Source organism: Alligator sinensis, unplaced genomic scaffold (assembly GCF_000455745.1).
Source record: "Alligator sinensis unplaced genomic scaffold, ASM45574v1 scaffold839_1, whole genome shotgun sequence".
Lineage (NCBI taxonomy): Eukaryota > Metazoa > Chordata > Crocodylia > Alligatoridae > Alligator > Alligator sinensis.
In genome coordinates, this window is record NW_005841885.1 from 410,549 (window position 1) to 425,030 (window position 14,482).

Here is a 14,482-nt window from a genome sequence, read left to right on the forward strand (position 1 = left end):
AGCAATGCCATTCCCCAGAGACATGCCCCATCTGTACCCCAGGGTGGAGAGGTCGCCCCCACCCCCAGCTTTGCCCTTGACTTGCCTCCTTAGCCGTCTGGGGTCCTGCTCAGCACAGCAGAGCCCTCAGAGTCTGAAAAATCAAAGCCTTGCAGCAGGGACAAGCATCTTCTGTGCCTCTCCCTCCCCAGCTGAAGGGCTGCTGTTTAATCAGTGCCTCTGCTTAGTGCCTGGGGCTGCTAGGAAGCCCTCAGATCCTGCTCATTAATGGAGGTCTTGGCTGCAAGGAAGCAGCTATAAATAGCAGAGGGGATGCAGACAGCCCAGGAGACCTGCAAAAGCAACCTATCAGCCTGATTACAGGGTAGAGGATGGGGAGGGAGCTGCCAGCCTGGGGAGAGCTGTCCCACTTCCACAGGATAGAAATCAAAGCAGCTGCTGCAGCAAGAGCCTTGTCTTCCTGGTGTTCCCCAGATCCAGAATCACTTTTGTCCTCCAGTTTCCCCTCCTGGTGTAAAGTCAGCCAGTCACAACACTGTGCTTTCCCCACTCAAAAGCACAGCTACCTCTGGGGTGGAGGACAGCACAGTAAGAGGGAGAAGGAATTTTTGGACAATTAGACAAAGAGACCTTGGCTCGAATAAGTGTCTGGGCTCCTAACATCCCCTCAAAGCAGACAGGAAGCCCCAAGGCACTGCTGCCCTTTCCCCATCCTGCCTCTGCAGGAATCAGGCTGACTCAGTGCACAGGCAAATGCTGCTATTAATAAACTAAGTTTTAATTCACGTACAAAATAGACTATTGACGCACATGGGGCCTCATCCCCAAATGTAGCAGCTCTCTAGGTGTTTTATCCAGGCACCAGGTAGGGATAGCTGGACTCCCCAAATTCAAGACTCACCAAGGCAAGCAAGAAGCCAAGCAATACTCAAGGCTCGTTGTCCCTTCAGCTAAGGCCCAGCCTGCTCCTCTTTGGAGCCAAGCAGTCCATGGCTACAAAACTCTCCTGCCAAGCCAGCACCCCAGCACTGCACAGCTCAGACTCCTGTCTCCCACCCAAGACACTTGTGAAAACAGGCCAGCAAAGGGAAGAAGAGGTAAGGAAACGTACCAGGAGCTTGGACCACATCAGCCAGGGAAGGAGACAATGCCATGCAGCTAGCAGCAGCCCATTACCAAATGGTCCCCTTAGGGCTACCGCTGTGCATCCCTGCCCAATTTAAAGGGCCAGCTGCTGCCAGAGGGGAATGCTGGGGAAGAGGAGGGGAATGCTGATTGGGACAAGAGGATGGGAAGCCAGCCCTGGGAAGGGTGGTTTATCCTGTATCCTTATCTGTCCCAGGTAGAGAAGCCTTTTCTGCCCTTGCTCTGGGGTTCAGTCCCAGCACTGCATTCTCCAAGCCATGGGTGGAAAGGACTTGAGTGAAGGCATTCCCACACTTTCCCATGAGAGCAGTGTCCAGCAAGCCCATGCATGGGTAAGTGCATCCCTGTGGCCAGACTGATGTCTATGCATCAGGGCCCCAGTCCCGGCCACGCTCCCACCATGGGATCCATCTAGAAGCCACCTGGCCTGGTTTTCATCTCTGCCTTGTTGAATGAGTACCTCTGATTAGTCTTCTTGTCAGTCAGGATGTACCACGTGCCCCAATAGATGCCACTGGTCACCCCACTGTACTGGCCCCGGTGGTACTTGCCATTCAGGTTCGCCGCCAAGCAGGAGTCGAACCACCAGCCGGCCCCGTAGTAGGCACCGCAATTGCCCATGTGGTAGTTGTCGTTGTCACTGTCCCAGGTGGTGAAGCACTTGTGGTCATGGTTGTAGTGGTGGCTGTAGCTCAGGGCATTGCCAGCATTGCCCTGGTACTCCCGGGCTGTCAGGCGATATTTGTTGGCCTCACTGGCTATCTTGAACTTGAGGTAGATGGCGTGACGCTGATCACCATACCAGTCCTCCAGCTCCATGCGCAGGGTGTGCTGGCCCAGGCACGTCAGGCCATGCAGCTGCTCATTGCCCAGCCAGTGCTCGCCCTGCAGGCTGCCGAAGCCCAGGCGGTACTCCTGCCAGGTGTGACTAAAATCTAGGGAGCCGTCCTGCCGACGCTGGAACATGGTCCAGCCGCCCCCATCCGTCACCATGTCACAGTATGCCTGCAGGGAGTGGAGAGGCAGGTTCAGGAGTGTCGGGAACCTGACATCCTTCCCTTGGCCTCAGGGACACGGGCTCTGCCCATTTTGGGCTACAGAGGGCTGGAGGCAGCTGTCTTCTGTGAGTAGTGCTCTGTGAGAGCTTTCACTCCCTCCACAGACCGTGATCCACACACCCAGCCAGTGCCCTCCCGTAGGAACCTCGTGCCTAGGGCAGCCTCCATGTTCCCAGCCCAGGGAGCGTAGCTTTGCAACAGCAGAGCTGCAAGGTACCACAGCACAGCCCCCGTTGCTGCGACCCAGCTTCACACAGACAGTCAGAAAATGCCATTGAGACAGAGCTGAAGTGACATGCTTTAGGGCTGCAGCTGGAGCGAGCAACCCAGTGAAGCAGGGAGGGCTGTGAGCACAGCCGTCCCACTCTGGAGGTGCGTGCTGGGCCCCGTGGCCTGGAGCTGTAGGGGCACTTTGCTTGACCTAGGTGTGTTGACAGAAAAAAGTCAAACATCTGCCCAAGCCCAGTGCCCTAGCATGGCTGAGACTTACCAACTCCTGTGACTTACCCACATGAGGGGGGGATACGGCCAGCATCTTACCCATGGCTCCTGTGCCCAAGTGACCAGGTTCAGCCAAGTCAGGGAGGGCACAGTCTTTGGTGCAAGCATGAACCAAGGCTCCCAATCACTCCTCTGGATGCCAGCAAGGCACTGTAACTGCTTCGCCGCTGCCTGCACCCACTGATGCAAGAATGCCATGAGGACCACCCCCATACCTCAAAAGGCTGCCGGAGCAGGATGGGCTGGATGGTGTAGATACCGTTCTCATGGATGCCCTGCTTGTAGATCTCAGCACAGTCCCGAGGGAAGCTCTGGTCCGGTTTCTTGGAGGCTTCCACTAGGACCAGCCGACACAAAGAGCAATCACCCACAAGCCAGCAGGTACTGGCTGCATTAGGTTTCCTAAAGGGCCTTTCTGCACTTGAATAGCCACAGCAGGCAGAGGCCTAGAGCATGGTTCAATGGGAGCAGATGTGGGCACTGGGGCCCCAGAACTGGCATGGGGCACTGTCCTGCCTGTGCTGCAGGGCTTGGAGCAGATGCCCATGCCAGCAGCCCTACAGGAGCACCCTGAGGAAGATTTCCTCCCCTGAGGGCTCTTCAAAGGGGGCTGATCAGGCCCTGAGAGTTTTGCTTGCCCTCTCAGCCCCACCAAGAGGCAGGAGGGCATCTTTTTGCCCATGTTGGGGAAGTGGGATGGTGAGGTGCAGAGCATGGAAATGGAAACAAGGTCAGAGCTGAAGCAGAAACCCAGGAGAGCCTGGTGGCAGCTCTATGCTCTGGTCACTAGGTCTGACTCCTGCCTTATTCACACCGAAGTCATTGCTGCTAGTTTCTGAATTTAAGCTCTCTCGGCCTTCTGTAGGCTAAGATCACGCATAGTCCTTGTTCTTAACCTGGCAGGGAAAATACCATGTATTTGTGTCCATGAAGGCAGTTTTCCTAAAGTGCACCCAGGGAGAACTGCTTTTCTGGCATGGTTCACTACCCACTGAGATGTAGCGGCTTTAAGCCCACTTTATGGAAATAGGAGTCTCCACCCCAGCTTGCTCCTACGGCCTTATGGCTAAGGGCAAATGAAACTCAAGAGCATCCAAACCCCAAGCCTCCAGGCTTGGGCCTGCAAGTAGGATGCTCGCCAAAGGTTTTGGGAACATCTGAAGCTCCAGATGGGGGCAGAGGATGTTTGCCAGCAGTAGGGCCACTTATGGTTCTGGACTCTTGGATTTGGAATTAGTTTTGGCTAATTTGTCCTGGGATACATCATGTATTTATTTTTTTTAAAAACCTCTCTCAGACCTGACAGGCCTGTGAGGCCCAGAGGCTGGGCAGAGCAGGGCTCAAAAGGCAAGAGGATGGGGCTGCCTCACCACACAGCACAAGAAGAGTGAAGGAAGTGGATTACTCTGTATTTACCCAGGGAGGCTGGTGTCTTCTCAGCTTTGTGCTCTTTTCCTAAATCTGCAAAGGAAGCAGCATTTGCATTCATCCACTTCACTGCAAAGCATCACTACTGTCTCTCCCACCCGCTCTCCTCACCCCACAAGCCCTCGGACTGCAAATGCTGTTCTGCCCCTTCCTCACCCCAGCAGATCTGAGGTGTCCTAGGCCTCAGACCTCCCACGGCCTTGCTGATGCCCCTCGATTCAGAGGCACAGTGCACCCCGCTGTTGCAGCCTCTGCCTGCTCCTTCACAGAATCAGACAGTGGGACCGCACTGCTGTTGTACTGTGGAGAAATGGGGTTGGGGGGAGGGGTTTCCCAAAGCTCCTTTAACGTACAGACTGAATTTATAGCCTGGGACCACTACACATTCACCCCCACCCTGGCTGGACTGGGTGTGCAGAGGAAGGGGGTTGGCTTCTGTGCCCAGACTAATATCTCCATGTCATGTTGAGCCTTCCCATTCAGCCACGGGGTGCTGAAACAGTCTCACATGGCCACGTCCCTGCCTGTCTGTCTCTTGTTTGAAGTGGGGAGAACATTTTTTATAATGCTAATTAATATGATACACTTTATCGCAAGAGGCCATGGACTTCAGAATGGTTTCCCTCATCACACCTCTGGTGTGGAACAAGGCAGCTGATCATTAGCAGTGAATAGCAGTGCTCCACCACAGTCAGGGCAGAGGGCGTCGTAAAATCAATGCAAGGTGCAGAGTTTAGGCCAGCAAGCTCCCAGTGGAGTTTGCTGTATACAATTCCTTACCTTGTGCTCCCACCTGCCCCATCCCCTTCAGCACCAAATGCGCCTCTTCCTTTGTCTCCAGTGTCTTGAGGCATCTGCTTTCTGAAACAAAGATGCCATCGAGCATGGGAGAAATCCCTCAGCAGTCAGCAGGACAGGACAAAAGGCTGCAACTGAGGGCATGAGTTTGAGGGCAGTGTGGGCCAGGAGGGCCCTGTTGTCACCTTTTGAGACACACATGGCTTGTGACACCATTTTTCCCCACATCTGCTAGCACAGGGGGCTGCATTTACCTCTGCTGAATCATTCCAGCAGGCAGCTATCACTGTTTCCCTGTTAAAAAATTCATAACCATTTGCTTCAGAGTTCAGTCCTTAGGTAACTGGACTCTTGCAGGGCAGAATAGAGTCGGTCTCTGACCTATGCCAGCCTGGAGCCTGCCAGCTGTGGCCAAGCATGATGAAGGGGCTGGGGATATGGACTTTTCTAGGCTGAAACCCTCCAGGGCCAGCTTTAAGAGCATCCATCTCCCTGGCAGGCACTTGAATGGAGCAGTCAGGCTTTCAGACCTGGCTCTGAGGTGTGCAGACAGGATGCAGGGGTAGTTAAGGCCAGATGATGCATTGTTCTCCAAGGGAACTGGGTGGCTCAGGAGATCCATTCAAAATCTGGCTACAAGTGTGTTGCACGCTCCTTCCTGCTGAACACAGAGGCCTGGGTTTGAAGTCTGCCCCTTCCTCCTTATCGTACTTAGCTCTCCTGAAGAGAGGACTTTTGGCTTTAGCCATTAAACACCACACAAGTGAGTTCCCCACTCCATTACCAGCCTATTTAGGCCTAGGAGCTAGAACTGAAAAAAATCTCTCAAGTTTCTCCCCTGATCCATATACCATTCAGCTCCTTTCAACCTGATACAGTCCCTCAGCCTCCCAGTTCAGCATCTTTTGCTATGAGACCTCCTGTCCAAAGAAGATGCTCTCCTGGCTCGGGCAAAGCCAGAGAGTGGGAAACCCTTTTGAGAACATGAAGTGGGATACATGCCTTGTGAGAGTCCTCCTTTCCAAGACCAAAAGCAGGCGACTAGCACTGTGCCCAAGGACTGGCCACAGATAAAGAGCAAAGCAAGGGAAAAAGCAAGGCCTTGTCTTTCATGAAAAGGCACAGCCGGCAGTGGTGATCTGGTGCCTAGGGCTCTCCCGCAGTCTGAAGGGGGCTGCTTCTGCCTCTCTGGGAGGGAGTTGGTCCTGTGAGCAACCTAGGGTCTTTCAGCACTTCACCATATCTCCTTGTGCATCTTAGTTGTGCATCACAGCAGCAGGCACTGCATGGGGGCAAAGCCATGTGAGGGATTAATGGCATTTAAACAATGAGCAAGGAAGTGTCTGCGTCAAGCGCACAGAGCCCGACTCCAAATCAGCATCTGAAGGGAGGAGACACATTCCTGTGAAAGCCACAGGGAGGTGGAGAAATTACTCATGGTGACTCACAGCCAGGGCCACACACTTTTTTGCTTTAAAGTCTCCAGCAAAGGGAGCTTCCAGCATCAACCTGAGGAGACTGTCCCTAGCTCAGCAGGTTTCCTCCTGGTGTCACTGTCCCAGTATTCTCCTTTTTGCATTTCACCCTATCTACTCACAGCCTTGGGGCTCAAGCAAGTCCTCTTCAACCCAAACATTTCACCCTTTCAAAATTCAATAGCTGGTTATGGCCCCCACGCCCTGCCTGTCACTCAGCCATGGCTTTTTTAATTTTTCCTCCCTGGTGAACCATTGCAGCCTCCGAATCCTTCCTGGAGGCCCTTAAACTGCCTCTTTGCTGCATTTTGAGCCTCTGGAGAATGTCCTTCAGACAAGCTCTGGTAGTGTTTGTCCATGTATTTCCTGAGACCTGGCTGCCAAGAGACACAAACTAGCTTCTAATCTAGGGGATTTCTGAGCTTGTCAGGATTTGCCCAGAGCTCTCCCTGAAGTACAGGTCTGCTTCCTCAGGGGCAGCTGGATCACTGCCCATGGCATCCTCTCCCCTCACCCTCTCCTCTGCTTCCAGCGCTCTCCTTTCTCCTTAGCTCCAGGCTAATAAAAAGCAAGGATGTCTACTGAGGGAGGCCCTGTCTGGAGGGTCAAGAGGAGGAAGGGCAGAACAGCATGGGGATTGTGCCAGGGCTTCAAGAGAGAGAACTGTTCCCTTCACCGCACAAGAAAACCTGGTAGCTATAAGTGTCAGACAACACAGCCCAGACTTTTCTCTTCGTGATGGCATCCGACTGCCTGGAATTCCTTCCAGGACAGGAACGGATGGGGTGTCTGGATATCAAAGGGGAGAGGGGTGGAAAATGTTAAGAGGAAAAAAAAAGAGGGGAGGGGAAGGGGAAAGAAGGGAAAAATCAAGGAGAAAGCCAGGTAACAGATGAGGAGAGATAAGGAGAGCAGGACAGTGGAGCTGTTTGGCCAATACCACTGGGGTCGGACAGGGTTTGCAGATGCTGAGTGGGTCCTGACTGCACCTCCTGCACTGAACAAGTACTGGCTGGGGATGGATGTGGGCTGGACAGGTCAGCTCAGGTTTCTCAAAGAGAGTGCAAGTCTCTGGGGAGCAGGGCCCTTGCAGTCCAGGAGGTACCGTGTGATGTCTGGATTGAAGGGACTGTCCTTAGAAGCACAGACTGGCAGCACCCGGCCAGATGCCCAGCCAGGCTGTGCAGGCTTCTGGAGTGTGAGCGATCACAGTGAGCTATCCCTGACACAGAGCTTTTTCAAGAGGGGCTGTGTCTGAGGGGAAATGTTCCCCACAGCAGTCTTTGCCTGTACCATGAGTGCCCCTGTGTGCAAAGAGACCAATGCCCAGCGGTGCAAGATCTCCACAATGAAGGCAGATGTCAGTGTCTCGTTGCTGATGTGTGACCCTTTGTGACTAGGCTCAGCACAATGTTTGTGCTCTCGGGAAAGAAAACCTGGACAGAGAATGTCCCTGAGGAGAGAAAACCGTAAGGGGAAATGGGAGACGGATAAAGATAGCCCCACTCCAGGCCCACCTCACAGCCTGTCCAGTGCCTGGATGAGCCCTGCACAACTCAGTTGCATTAAAAACCCTTGAGGAAGTGTTTGCTACAGCTGCATGATATGAAATCTAAACATCCTGCTAGAGCAATGCACTGGGCCCAGGATGTTACAGGCACACCTGGGTTTGGTGTCAGTCTTCCCGCTCCCTTTGGCCCTAGCCACATCCTCCCTTGCCTTCCTTGGCCCTTGCACATCTCCTTCCTTAAAGCACCTCTTGACAGCTGAATTCTGCCCTGGAGTGCCATGAAGCCCACTCGTCACCAGACCAACTGCTTGGGAGGGCTGAAATGGGGGATTGGTTCATAGTTACCCTGTTCAGCTGCAGGGAACATTCCTGGGTGGAAATTCTTTGAGAAGAGAGGAGCCAAACCTAGAATCAATTACCTCGCTCTTGCTTTCACCCCATCCCTGATGGGTTTGGGAAAAGGGGGACTTGGATCCGAGCCAGCCTTGGGTTGGTCTTGGCCAAAAGCCAGCCCAATGAGACTTGGTAGACCCAGAAGCAGAGCTCCAGTGCACTCACCCAGGATGGATGTTTTCAGGACAGAATCATCGTAGGGCAGCTTGCAGCCAGACAGGATTCCCATCAGCAGGACCACCAGGGAGTCAAATCTCTCCTCCACATGACTCAGGTTGAGCTTGTTCTCTTCTTGCAGCCTCTGCAGCCCGGATGCCACGGCCACCGTGCTGGTTTCCACTGTTTGGAGACGGTCAAGCAGGTTCCTGGCCCAGGAAGGGCTCGGCTTGCTGTGACCCTCTCCAACTTGTTTCAGGATATGCCTGAACTCCATCTGCTGCTTCTCTGGGACATCCCTCACCTCTTCCAGGGCTGGCAACTCCTCAGGAGCAAGGAAGTGGAGCCTGCATCCTCCCAGCCTATCACAGCCAGCTTCTGGCTGGGAAGGGGGCATTGCCACTAGAGACTCCCAGCACAAAGGGTCTTTCCTTGGGCTGCATTCTGGACTGTCTGAGCTTGGTTTCCCTGGCTTCAGCCACAGCAGAAGGAGGCAGCCAAGGCACAGACACCAGCTGAAGGGGAAAGAGACTTCCATCCTGCTACTGCCTCCAGCCACACACAACCTGCAGGTGGGGGCCAGGACTCACAACAGGGTCCCTCTGTCTCAGCTTCTCTGCAGAGGGGCTGTGAGGGGCTGGGAACTCCTCTTACAGGCTGGCTCAAAGCAAACTGCATGAAGGGGCTGAGAGGAGTTGGAGATTTCCACCAGGGGAATCACAGCAGCAGAGGGGAAGGGGAGGGGTGGGGGAGGTTCAGATAAAGGAGCGCTTGAGCCCCTCCAGCAGATTAGCATCGTATGGGCAATTAAAGCCGAGCCCTACGGACCTGGAATGAGTGTCTCTCTTGTGCAGCCCTTGCAGCTGAAAGGACTCCACTTGAAGGGGCTGTAATTTGCCTCCACAGTCCAGAACAAGGAAGGAAACCACCCAACTGTAAGAGCAGCTGCGGGGAACAAGGAGCTCTGTTCTCCCCTGCTCCATGAATGCTGGTCCCTGGCACATGGCAGTGCCCACCCCCTAGGGAGCAGGGCCCACCACAAGAGATGACCCAGGCAGTGCTCCTAGCCCTGGGGAACATGACTCCCATTCCCCAGCCAGCTGCCATTTCACGATGGCCACAACTGCTGCTCTCCAGCCCAAACTTTACCTTTATCCCACCAATCATACGCCCCACCCCAATCTCAGCCTCGTCTCAGGTGACCTACTGGTCCATGGAGAGCTGCAGAGACTGCAAACTCTCTGGGGCACGGGGCTCTCTCTAGCTTGGTCTCGGCCTGGCAGTGGAGGCAGGCCTGAGGGGCCAACAAATGAGGCAACAACAAAGGAATCATGTTTGGCAGCTGGTGGGAGAAAGACCCAACTGATGCACTTGCTGTGTCTGAGGCAGGCATATGGGCTCTGATGTCCTGCCAGGGCACCTGGCACACCTAGCCAGGGCCATGTCAGCGCCATGGGGGATGTAGACTCATAGCCGGATAGCCAAGCTCCTGCTACCTCCCCGATCCTGTCCCGACACAGCTCCGGCTTCCATCACTCCTGAGCACTGGGGCCCAGACTCACAGTCATGTGTTTTAGGCCAGACACAAAGTGACTTTCTCACCTTTAGTTTGGACAGGGTCTGAGGCTTTCGTAGTTGGTCCTCTGCTACTTTTTCAAAGCTGGGAAAGCCCCTCTGGAGAGTCAGGGCAGGTGGGCAAGATGTAGCCACTCCCAGCATCTCTCCAAGGCCCCTTTCATCTCGCTGTTCCTGATGGAGATCAGTACAAGCCTGGACCCTTTGCCCCCGGGCAGTCTCCCACTTGAGAGCCCTCGCTCAGGCAAGAGATGGTGTGTACAGTGCCTGGGAGGTTTTGGCCCTTTACACTTCTGTTGTGCCCTCTGGCTAGGCCTGACTGGGGTGGGGGCAGCTGGGGTGTGGCTGGGAGGTGAGAGAGGAGGAGGAAGTGGGGAAGGAGGCAGAGTTCTCTGATCTGGGTTTTTTAAACCATTGGTTATTTCTAAAACACAAGCAGAGTGGCTCTGGTGAGACAGGCAACAAGAGGCTGACCAGGAAGCCCCTTGCAGAGATGGGAAGGTGGGTGGGGAAGTAACCTGCCCAGGAATAAATTATTCTAGGGTAACTCCAGGCCCTGGTCACTCCCAGGCTTCTCTCCCTGCCTCCCAAAGGGCTTGGCCTCAGAGGAGCTCACTGCAAGCAATCATCAAAAACTTACTCAACCATATGACTGTTTCCAACCCCCCTCCACCCCATGGAAGTGAATGGGACAAGTTTTTCCTTATTCCTAATCCCTTGCGGTGAAAGAGGCTGGCTGTGATACCACTCTTTTGACCAGAACCTTCAAAAGACGAGGCAAGGCCAAGAAATTCTGTCTGTGGAGCCTCACAGCAAAAAAGCAGGGCAGGCTGGCCCAGAGCAAAGTGCGTAGACAACCACTGAGGCAAGTCTCAAAAGCCGTGGTCTGCTCGGTCCTCACAGGGCACCCCCCCAGCCGCTGCAGTACCCAAGGCCCAGATCCTCCGAGGTACTGGAGTGCCTAACTCCTTCTCACTTCACGAGGTGAAATCCCTTGGAGCAAAGGCGTCAAACTCACCCCCATACCCTGGGCCGGGGGCTATTTTACAGGCTGGATCTGGCCTGGGGCATGGGGCAGAGGCAGCTCTGGTATGCTTTTTTAGGGTGAGACCCTGACACATGCATGTACAAACCTGTGCACCTAGGGAACACTACATGAGTTACACAAAACTGGGAATGGGCTCTCAGGTACTATGGCAACAGGAAGCATATCAATAGACACCCACATGCAGAGTGTTTGCAGACTGTGTAGCTTGAACAGCTAGAATACAACAGCTTGTTTTCACTACTGTTTCTTGAGAAAGTCAGGGTAGTAGTTTAGCCCTGATTTTCTTTTTAAATCCATGCCAGGGCAGCACGTAACCTTTCTGATGCCACATGGGTGTTGTGTGTGGGCACTTCCACCCATTGTGTCAAAACAACATTATCTAGGCAAGCAACGGAGTGACTGCCAGACCCACAGTTGTCCATGGTAACGTGGTGTGATAGTCTTTACTTAGATAAGCATGCACACTTTCTTCCTATGCCTCATTCAGTGCACATGACCGCCGTGCTAGGGGATGAATCCAGGCTGGGTGTGGCACAGGAGGCTTTTGCTTGTAGGGCCCCTGTCCTGTCTGGTGCAGAAACTAGGGAGTGAATGAATGAGATGGACGACAGTGGGAAGAAAAAAAACAGTCTTATGGTGAAAGCAGCCTGGGAGGACTGGCTTCTCTCTCTGTCTCTGCCACAGACTTCCTGTGTGGAGCTGGGCAAGTCACTGAACCCAAGCTTTGCAAAAGGTGGCTGCTAATTTTATGTTCTTTGCTTTCTAGGTGTTTTGCCACCCGAGGGTCTAATTTACAGAAAGGCTAAGCCGTCACGTATGTACCTGACATCAGGAGGTATGGTGCGTGAGGCATCCAAAATTTACAACCTTAACAATGTTTTTTTTTTAACCATGATTTCCTATAATATCTAGGTAGCTACAAGGATCACTTCCTTTATTGCTATAAAGCAGCCAGCCCTAGTAAAGGAACAAGGGGCATAAAGCTTTCCTATGAAGGGTGGCTTAGCCTGTATGTAAGGGGCAGGCAGCAGCCCCCCCTCCCGGCAACCTCCCAACTTGCAGTTTGAGATGAGGCAGCTGCAACCACTGAGCTGAGCTAGGACTCGTGAAGAACAGTTGCACAGCACCATCTAGTGGCTCACAAAGCCACCACTTTGGAAAACACCCTGGGAAAAGCATCCTTTCTTGGGTCCCCTGAGTCAGGTGCAGCAAGGAGGCAAATGTTAGCAATGCTAGTTAAGGAAGCTGTCAGCCAGAAGTGCTAGTGGTCTACAAGCAAACACAGACTAGGTGGTAACACAAAGAAAAGCTCCCGTTGCCAAATCAACAGTGCTGATGTCTCTCCCATGCCCAGCTGGCACTAGCCAGCTCCCTGCTAGCAGATGGGGGAGCAGAACCTCTTGAAGAAGGTCCCGCTGCAGTTGCTGGGATGGTCTCACTTTAAGTCCCATCAGACATCACACGTGCACAGGCAGTGTCCAGAACATCCCTTGTGGGCACAGAGTCACTCACTCCCCTTCTGGATGCACCCATCTCTGGGTGAAACCCAGCAGCCATTTCACAACATGCAGGACAATAGTTTTGGATGGAAAGGAAGAACACAATCTTCCAGCTGGAACAGCAAAGCAGGGCTCCTTAGGTGGGCGCGCTCCTTGAACCCCTACAGCAGGAACATCATCAGGACAACAGGGGGATTATGGCTGTTCTTGTGAGATGTGCCCACAAATTATGAGAACCCCATCTCTGCAAGATGGCAGAGCTCTGTGGTGCCCTGCGGCTGGCTCAGACCACCACCTACTGGCTCAGGTTGCTCTCGCAGCCCACCTTGCAGGGTCCGCAGTAGTCTCCCAGTTACAGGTTGATTCAGGCTGTGCCTGTTCTGCCTGTGAGATCTGCTATGCTCCCAATTCAAGGCACCCAGCTGGGAGAGGTAGCATGGAGCGTGGATTCTGGGAAGTCCTGTCAGTACCCCCTCCCATCTACCACTTCCTACCGCCAAGTGAGTGCTTTTGAGAGATGCACTTGCTGACTAAAGTACAAATCTGCATTTGCTGCACAGATCCCTGGGGAGGCTACAAGGCTGAGGTCTCTCATTCCTGAAGGCGGTACCTGAGCAGAGACCAGTGCCTACGCCAAGCAATTCAGGCCAAGGCACGGGCACTGTTCAAGAGGCCCCATTCTGTTCATGGCAAACACTCACATCAGCAAGCTGGTTCCTCTCTCATCTTGCAGAGGGAACAGAGGGGCTGAGAGGGGAGCCTCCTGGAGAACAAGGCAGTAACCAGGGAACACATGCTAGCTGTCAGCCAAACCTGGAGCCAAAGCTCAGCACTAAGCTCCTTTCCTAGTTCTGGGCCCTCAGTTCTGCTAGGCTCTTCTGTCACTTACTCTTGGTCCCATTTGAGGTTTAGACACTGAGGGGTGTCTGACATCTGGGGCAAGTCCCCACCTCTTGCCACCAGGCTACTTCCCCAGGTCAGAGGGAGAAGTGACTTTGATGGTCACCTCAGGCCCAATTCCAAAGTGGAGGGAAGAGAAAGAGGCAGCTGGTGAGCTGTGAGCTTGCAAGGGGCCCTGAAAAATCACGCATTTCTTGTGCTCCAGGCTGGTTCAGCATGGCCAGCCCCACAGCACCTTCTGGGCATGTGCTGGGCAAGACAACTTCAGTCTGCTACTCTAATCAGCCTCTCCACAATGTAAGCGTTCAGAGCTCTGCCTTGCTTCTCGCCTCCCACCACTGTGTGGCTGTGCTCCATCCCAATGAGGCTGCTGTGCAGGCCAGGGCCCCATGACTGCCACCCTCTGAGCTTGCAACATACTTTGAGGTCCTTCCCCATGGAAGATGCAACAGGCCTGCATGATACTATTGCTTAACAGCATCTACTCAATCACAGCAGAACCCTTGGTAGAAAGGAGCCATTAACACTGAGCGAGGCATGAATTCCTGTCCGGATCCTGGCAAGCCCAAGGGAATGGCTCCAGAGGAGGTCACGGGGTGCATCACCCATTAAACTTGGAGTCACGATGTAGCCCATCCCATGGCCTCCTGTGCTAAAGCCTGGGCTCATGCAGGCTTCCCCACGTGGCTGGGAAAGGGGCCCGAGGCAGCAGCCGGAAGGCGCAGTGCACCACTGGGGGGCGACACAATCAAGAAGCTGAAGACTGCAGGAGACTGGGAAACTTCTGCTCCCCTCCGGCCCAGGTAACTGTTGACCAAGTCCCCCCAGTGCCCCAGCCCCACTGCCCACCCATGCAGGGCCGCTTGGGGGACCCACCGCTTCATCTCGGCACACACAGGAGAAAAACAAGAGTGACTAATGACCAGTGACAGGGGCATCATTTTTTTTTCTCATCCAATTTGTCTTCAAGGCTGACACCAGAGAAAACCCCAAAT

The 14,482-nt window shown here is 53.9% G+C and overlaps 1 pseudogene; it reads right to left on the reverse strand.

Moving 5' to 3' along the window:
* Window positions 1–1,557: 1,557 nt before the first annotated feature.
* LOC102369616 lies at window positions 1,558–8,862 on the reverse strand (annotated as a pseudogene).
* Window positions 8,863–14,482: the final 5,620 nt, after the last annotated feature.